The sequence below is a fragment of the Papio anubis genome, chromosome 11 (genome assembly GCF_008728515.1).
Source record: "Papio anubis isolate 15944 chromosome 11, Panubis1.0, whole genome shotgun sequence".
NCBI lineage: Eukaryota > Metazoa > Chordata > Mammalia > Primates > Cercopithecidae > Papio > Papio anubis.
Window position 1 is genome coordinate 117,693,652 of NC_044986.1, and position 7,837 is coordinate 117,701,488.

A 7,837-nucleotide genomic window follows, 5' to 3' on the forward strand; every position below is an offset into this window, starting at 1 on the left:
CTGTGTTCCTAAGTTGTTTGATTCATATGGCCCACATATCTGAAGAGCGCTTTAGAGATGTGATCTCAGGCACTTGAAAACACAATAACCAACCCAGAACCAGCCCTAAGGCTGATGTCTAGCTTTTTTCTTTTTCTTTTTTTGTTTGTTGTTGTTGTATTTTTTTTTTTGGAGACGGAGTATCACTCTGTCGCCCAGGCTGGAGTACAGTGGTGCAATCTCGGATCACTGCAACCTCCGCCTCCTGGGTTCAAGCAATTCTCCAGCCTCAGTCCCCCAAGTAGCTGGGACTACAGGTGCCCGCCACCACGCCTGGCTACTTTTTGTATTTGTAGCAGAGACAGGGATTCTCCATATCGTTCAGGTTGGTCTGAAATTCCTGGCCTTGTGATCCACCCACCTTAGTCTCCCAAAGTGCTGGGATTACAGGCATGAGCCACCGCGCCCGTCCTGATGTCTAGTTTTTAAGAGGTCCATGAACAGCCCGAGAAGCAGGAGTAACAGGAAAATAATGCCATGGACTATATTAATTATTTGCTTAGAAGTGGCAACATTAGAGTGGAAAGATATACGTTGGTTCTATTCACTGTACTGAATAAATTAGGCAGTATTGAAAAAAAAATACTGTGCTTTAGTAAAAAAAAAATAGTGCTCAGGCACTATTATCTAGTGCACTATAATGTGGTGTAGTAGCAAGAGCACTCCATTTGGAGGCTGAAGATCTGAGTTTTATTTCAATTTTGCCACCAATTAAACATCTGCCATTTGAGCAAATTCCATTCCACGTGTGGACATCCGTTTCTCCACTGCAATATGAGACACACAGATTATATGGACATGCATTCAACTGTGAACCTCAGACTTGTTACCAAGTGCTCCTTAAAAAAGATTTACGGACCAAAAAAAAGAAGCTTCTCTGCTCCTTCTGGAATCTCCGCCTGGTTCAGCCTACCTGCCTCCACTCCTGTCTCCACCATATCCATCAGGGTGACCCAGAAGTCCTACAAGGTGTCCACCTCTGGCCCCCAGACCTTCAGCAGCCACTCCTTTTTTTTTTTTTTTTTTTTTTTTTGAGATGGAGTCTGGCTCTGTCGCCCAGGCTGGAGTGCAGTGGCCAGATCTCAGCTCACCACAAGCTCCGCCTCCTGGGTTTACGCCATTCTCCTGCCTCAGCCTCCCCAGTAGCTGGGACTACAGGCGCCCGCCACCTCCCCGGGCTAGTTTTTTGTATTTTTTAGTAGAGATGGGGTTTCACCATGTTAGCCAGGATGGTCTTGATCTCCTGACCTAGTGATCCGCCTGTCTCGGCCTCCCAAAGTGCTGGGATGACAGGCTTGAGCCACCGCCCCCGGCCCTCAGCAGCCACTCCTACACAAGTGGGCCTGGTGCCCGCATCACCTCCCCGAGCTTCTCCCGAGTGGGTATCAGCAGCTTCCAGGGTGGCCTGGGGGGAGTCTATGGCAGGGCCAGTGGCATGGGAGTCATCCCTGCCGTCACAGTCAACCAGAGCCTGTTGAGCCCCCTTAATCTGGAGGTGGTCCTCAATATCCAGGCCGTGCACACTCTGGAGAAGGAACAGATCATGACCCTCAACAAGTTTGCCTCTGTCATCAACAAGGTACAGTTCCTGGAGCAGCAAAACAAGATGCTGGAGACCAAGTGGAACCTCCTGCAGTAGCAGAAGACGGCTCAGAGCAACAAGCACAACATGTTTGAGAGCTCCATCAACACCCTTAGGCGGCCGCTGGAGACTCTGGGCCAGGAGAAGCTGGTGAAACCCCATCTCTACTAAAAAATACAAAAAACTGAAGCTGGAGGCGGAGCTTGGCAACATGCAGGGGCTGGTGGAGGACTTCAAGAACAAGTATGAGGATGAGATCAATAAGCGTACAGCGATGGAGAATGAATTTGTCCCCATCAAGAAGAATGTGGATGAAGCTTATGTGAACAAGGTAGAGCTGGAGTCTCGCCTGGAAGGGCTGACTGACGAGATCAACTTCCTCAGGCTACCGTATGAAGAGGAGATCCGGGAGCTGCAGTCCCAGATTTCGGACAGGTCTGTGGCATTGTCCATGGACAACAGCCCCTCCCTGGACATGGAAAGCATCACCGCTGAGGTCAAGACGCAGTACGAGGAGATCGCCAGCCGCAGCCGGGCTGAGGCTGAGAGCATGGACCAGATCAAGCATGAGGAGCTGCAGCCCCTGGCTGGGAAGCACGGGGGTCACCTGCGGAGTACAAAGACTGAGCTCTCCGAAATGAACCGGAACATCAGCCGGCCCCAGGCTGACACTGAGGGCCTCAAAGGCCAGAAGGCTTCACTGGAGGCCACCATCGCAAATGCAGAGCAGCGTGGGGAGCTGGCCGTTAAGGAGGCCAACACCAAGGTGTCCCAGCTGGAGGCCGCCCTGCAGCGGGTCCGGCAGGACGTGGCGCGGCAGCTGCGTGAGCAACAGGAGCTGATGAACGAACGTCACGCTGGCCCTGGACATGGAGCTCGCCACCTACAGGAAGCTGCTGGAGGCCAGGAGAGCCGGCTGGAGTCTGGGATGCAGAACATGAGTATCCATAGAAAGATCACCAGCGACTATGCAGGTGGTCTGAGCTCAGCCTATGGGGGCCTCACAAGCCCCGGCCTCAGCCACGGCCTGGGCTCCAGCTTTGGCTCTGGCGCGGGCTCCAGCTCCTTCAGCCGCACCAGCTCGGCGAGGGACGTGGTTATGAAGAAGATCGAGACCCGCGATGGGAAGCTGGTGTCCGAGTCCTCTGACGTCCTGCCCACGTGAAGGGCTGCGGCAGCCGCTCCCAGCCTGTCCCTCCTGCGGCTGCCCCAGAGCCAGGGAGGGAGGCCGCTGGGAGATCCACCCGAGGCTCAGCCCACCCGCCGGGGTGTTTACTGCCTGGTCACCCCCCTTGCCCATGCCTCCAGCTACAAAACAATTCAATTGCTTCCCCCGCCCCCCGCTCCCCACCCTCACCTCCCCCAAAAACATAAAACCTCAGCTAGCTGGGGTGGGGGGTGGCGGGGAGGAGAAAAAAAAAAGAAAAAAAATTATGTGGCCAGAGAGTTTTTGAGAATCACAGTGTTGCACACATATGTACGCTTGCTCAGAGATTCACAATAAACTTTAGCATACCAAATGCCTCCATGAGACATTCTAATAAAGCTTTACAAGGAACACCAATTTAACTGTTTTGTGTTTCCCAAATATGTTTTACCAAGAATCCTATGTGTGTTCTAAACAGCTTGGGCAGCACTGGACAAGATTTCCTAAGGGCCTTCCAGCTCTAACTGGTCCTGGTCAGGTTTGTCAGGTTTGTTTATCAGGGTCCTAGAAGTTAGTCGTTCAAAGGGGACCTCAGGTGGGGTGCCATGGCTCATGCCTATAATCTCAGTGCTTCGCGAGGCCAAGGCAGAAAGATTGCTTGAGGCCAGGGGTTCAAGACCAACCTGGGCAACACAGCAAGTACAAAGAACTTAAAAAATTAACTAAGCATGGTGGTGTGCCCTTGTAGTCCCAGCTACTTAGGAGGCTGAGGCAGGAGGATCATTGAAGCCCAGGAGTTCTAGGCTACAGTAGCTGGGGTCCCACCAATGTACTCCAGCTGGTGCAATAAAGCAAGACTGTCTCCAAAAAAAAAAGCAAAGGGGAACTCAGAAACCAGACAGCCTGGGTTCATATCCATAGTTTTCTACTATGTAACTTTGCAACCTTAATCATGTAAATTTAATTTATCTGAACTTTAGTTCCTTCATCTATGAAATGGAGACTATAATATCATCTGTTTCATAGAGTCATTGTAAGAATTGAATGTGTTAATGCAACATATAAAATGCTTAGCAGATTACGTAGCAGCTTGTAAGTGCCGTGCGTAAGTGCCGTGCGTGTTAACATTTGCAGTATCCAAAACGCTTATCTGACGCAACAGCCTAAGAGAAGAAAGAGTGAATGAAAAAAACTGGCATTTGCTGGGGACCTACTACTAGTTTTCATGCCAGATGCTTTCCATATGTAATCTCATTAAATCTCCACCGTAAAACTAAGATCAAAATATAGTCTTTCATTTTACAGGTGAATAAAATAAAACTCTGAAGTGTCCAAGAATCTGCCTGATATCACATGAAAAAATATTAAGACAAAAAAATGAGTCTCAGATTCAGGCATCCCTGACTTCAAAACTTAAGTTCGTTCTAACATATCACACTGCCTTCAAGAGTGAAAAGTAATAAACTTTATACCATTTTATAGATGAAGAATGAGGCATATAAACTAAAATATTTCTCAGGATCACACAGTAAGATTTGAATTAGAAAATAATCTACATCATGTCATTCACCTCTATAATGTATTTATTACTGCACCCTAAAAGCAAAAGGACATATGAAAAGGGAAAAAGAACATATCTCTTAATTTTGATCAGGCTACAGCTTTTAAAATTTAGATTATTTTGTCTTTTAATTAAGCATCTCCTGCATGTATTATGTCACATTTTGCAGAAATTTCGGTCTCCCTACCTGACTCAGATTATGTTTTTAGAGAAGCATAGGTCTGAGGTAGACATTTAAAGGTCAAATTAATTCTACTGCCTCCAGAAAGAATAGGATCGAAATAATTCTCAAATGATAATACCTTACCCTATTCTACTTTTAAATATTCAGAGAGAAAAATTCTGTGACTTTGGTTTTTAAAAATTCAAATATTAACGGTATATTTAAAATGTCATAGTAGGCAAGGACCTTTGAGACATTTGTGAAAATAAAAACACATTAATCAAAAAAATAAAATGAGAAAAAAACACAATAAGAAGATGAATTGATTTACTATGATGGAGTATAGTATTGTGCTTTAAGAATTTCAGGACTAAGGACTTGGGGGAGTAATTTATTGGATATTAATCTTCCGTCTTAGCAGGCAAGGCACAACTTTACTTAGATATGTCTGCTGCATCTAAAGTTTTAAAATATGGGGTCAAAAATATATCCCTGCCACATATCCCATCCTGCCATTCTGCTTGGTTCATCTTATCGCTAAAACTGGTTTTTTACAGCAATGTCAAAGACGATAGAGCTTAGAGAGATTTCCATTTTGCAAGTAAAAAAGGGCAGACAGGTGGTGCAACAGCCTGCAGTGTGCTCAGAGGGTGCAGCTAGCTGCCGAAATCCCAGCATCAGAGCCTGTCCAGGGATCACGGGGCATCTTATTGATCAGGCAACTTGCAAAGAACCAAAGGGATACATGGGCGATGTGTCAGCACCTGAATTCTGCATTTGGGATCAGTGAGTGAGAGAAGGGATAGGGACAGGCACTCTTGATTTGGCTGAAAGAAAACAATCTCTTTCTTTGGGAGTTTATCATAATGTGAAATGTATACAGTGGGTAACAGAGAACGTATTTAAACCTACAGAGCAGATAAAGGAAGTATATCTGCATAACCTGAGTAGAACCTCCAACAGTTTAGATTTAGAAGAGGGGTGCAGAACTACAGGGCATTCTTTGGAAGTCCTGTTCCACCCTTTTTCTTGGTTTGCAGATATGCATTCATTAGGATGTGTGGGCTGTCCCCCTATAATTGCAGAACAGTGCCTACCTGGAAAAGGAACATGTTTTAGCCAAGTTTGTTCTTTGGAAGCTAGGTCTCCATTCTCAGAGAACCACTATTTATTGCAGTGTCATAGAAACTGACTTACCAAAATGCAAAAAAAAAAAAAAAAGAGAGAGAGAGAGAAAATTCCTAAGATACTGAGATGTTTGTGATGCAAATTCAAAAAGAATTCTTGGCTCCGGCAATTCCTGCCCTTCTGCCTAAGGTTATAATTAAAGGCAAATGTAAAGCAAGGTGTTGGTTGCTGGGAGAACAATGTGCTAGAAGGACACTCTGCAATCTTGTTTACTGCATGTAATGTTCAGGGTCTTTCCAGAAGCTCAACCTCAAAGGTCCAGTTGAATGAAAGTGACGAGGATGGGAGTTCTGCTTGCATTTTTCCTAGTGCTTGTTTCTTACCAGTCTTATCTCTGGTGTAAAATGGCCATATCCATCACTGGAGAGAAATATTTGCTATTTGTCTGAGCAAAGAGGAGCTCATATTTATAAATTGCCAAACAGAAATGACCATTCTGAATGTACCCAGGCATTGAAGAGTAAGAGGAGCTAGGAGTATTGATTTCCTAGGCTCTGTCCTTTAAGAAAATCTAGTGCGTGTCCTTGTGTTTGTTTTCATTATCTTAGGTTCTAAAATACCCTGTACACCCCTCAGATCATCCACTTCATTTTTTTCAACTTTGAACTCACTGTTAAGATTCCTAAGCATAAGGCCAGGAGCAGTGGCTCACGCGTGTTATCCTAGCACTTTGGGAGGCTGAAGCAGGTGGATTACCTGAGGTCAGGAGATCCAGACCAGCCTGGCCAACATGGTGAAACCCCGTCTTTACTAAAAATACTAAACTTAACCGGGCGTGGTGGCGGGAACCTATAATCCCAGCTACTAGGGAGGCTGAAGCAGGAGAATCACTTGAACACAGGAGGCAGAGGTTGCAGTGAGCCAAGAAGCCTGGGCAAAATAGCAAAACTCCATCTTAAATAAATAAAGAAATAAATAAATAGAAAAGAAAAGAAAAAAAATTCCTAAGCACAAACCCTGCTACTCTTAAAATACCACTTCCAATCATTGCAGCACTTCCTGACTCCTTTTAACAACAACAAAACGTACCAGGGCGGTAGTCAATCAAAGAATACATATATTAAAGGATGAGCTAGGTGTTAATAAAAATCTCTAATTTCTCCTATCTGTGTACACAAGGGCCAGGCTTTTGAGTCATTTGTCAGTTTTCTTGCTTGGGTTTTGTGGTTTTGAGACAGAGTCTCAGTGGCACAATCACAGCTCACTGAAGCTTCAACCTCCTGGACTCAAGTGATCCTCTCACTTCAGCCTCCCCAGTAGCTAGGACTACAGGCAAATGCCACCACGTCTGGCTCATTTTTGTATTTCTTGTAGACATAGGATTCCGCCATGTTGTCCAGGCTGGTCTTAAACCCCTGGGCTCGAGTGATCCTCCTATCTTGGCCTTCCAAAGTACGGGGATTAGTGGTGTGAGCCATGGCACCTGGCCTTTGTCAGTTAAATAGTGCTGTTTCAGGGTCACACACACACACACAACCCTGCCCCAAATCTCTCTCTCTCCCTCTCCGGGTTTCTAAATAGGTATGCAATAGAGAACTCTCCAAAACGCCCCTTTTAGCATGCAGATATGTTTTTCCCCTAGAGGGGCTGCATTTAGCCCATTACTGAGCATTAGTTCAGATTAGCTTCTCAGATTAGCAGAGCTTCGCCCTGAGGAAAAGGCACATGGACAGGTGAATTTCACTTCTGAAATTAACCTTCCTGTACTTCAGTGTCTTCCCATTCTCACCTATAAAATGGGAATTATAAAAGGATTCTTTCACTGGGCTATTAAGAGAATAAATTAAACCTATGTGAAGTACTTGGAAGAGAGTGTGGCATGTGCAGACTAAGTGTTAGCTATTGTCAGCGTCAAGAAGCAATAACTAACCACATGTTCCCAATTTTTAAACCACACACCCCTATGGACAAAGGTTGAAAGAATATACAATGAAAGTTAATGAACATCTCTTAATGGTGGAAATGATGATTGCTTCTTTTAAGTGTTTTTTCCTTATGCATTTTCCTAAATTTCTTACAATGAATAAGATTAGTTTGACCAAAACAACCTATGAAAGACTAATTAAGGCTTTCTGTAAAAGGATGATGATTTGTATCTTATTTATAATAACAAAAATAAATTGGAAACAGAGAAGTTTCTATTAATAGAGATTTGTT

The 7,837-nt window shown here is 45.0% G+C and overlaps 1 pseudogene; it reads left to right on the plus strand.

Annotated features, from left to right (window-relative positions):
* The first annotated feature begins 249 nt into the window (after window positions 1-249).
* Window positions 250-2,912, plus strand: LOC101013241 (annotated as a pseudogene).
* The last annotated feature ends 4,925 nt before the right edge of the window (window positions 2,913-7,837 follow it).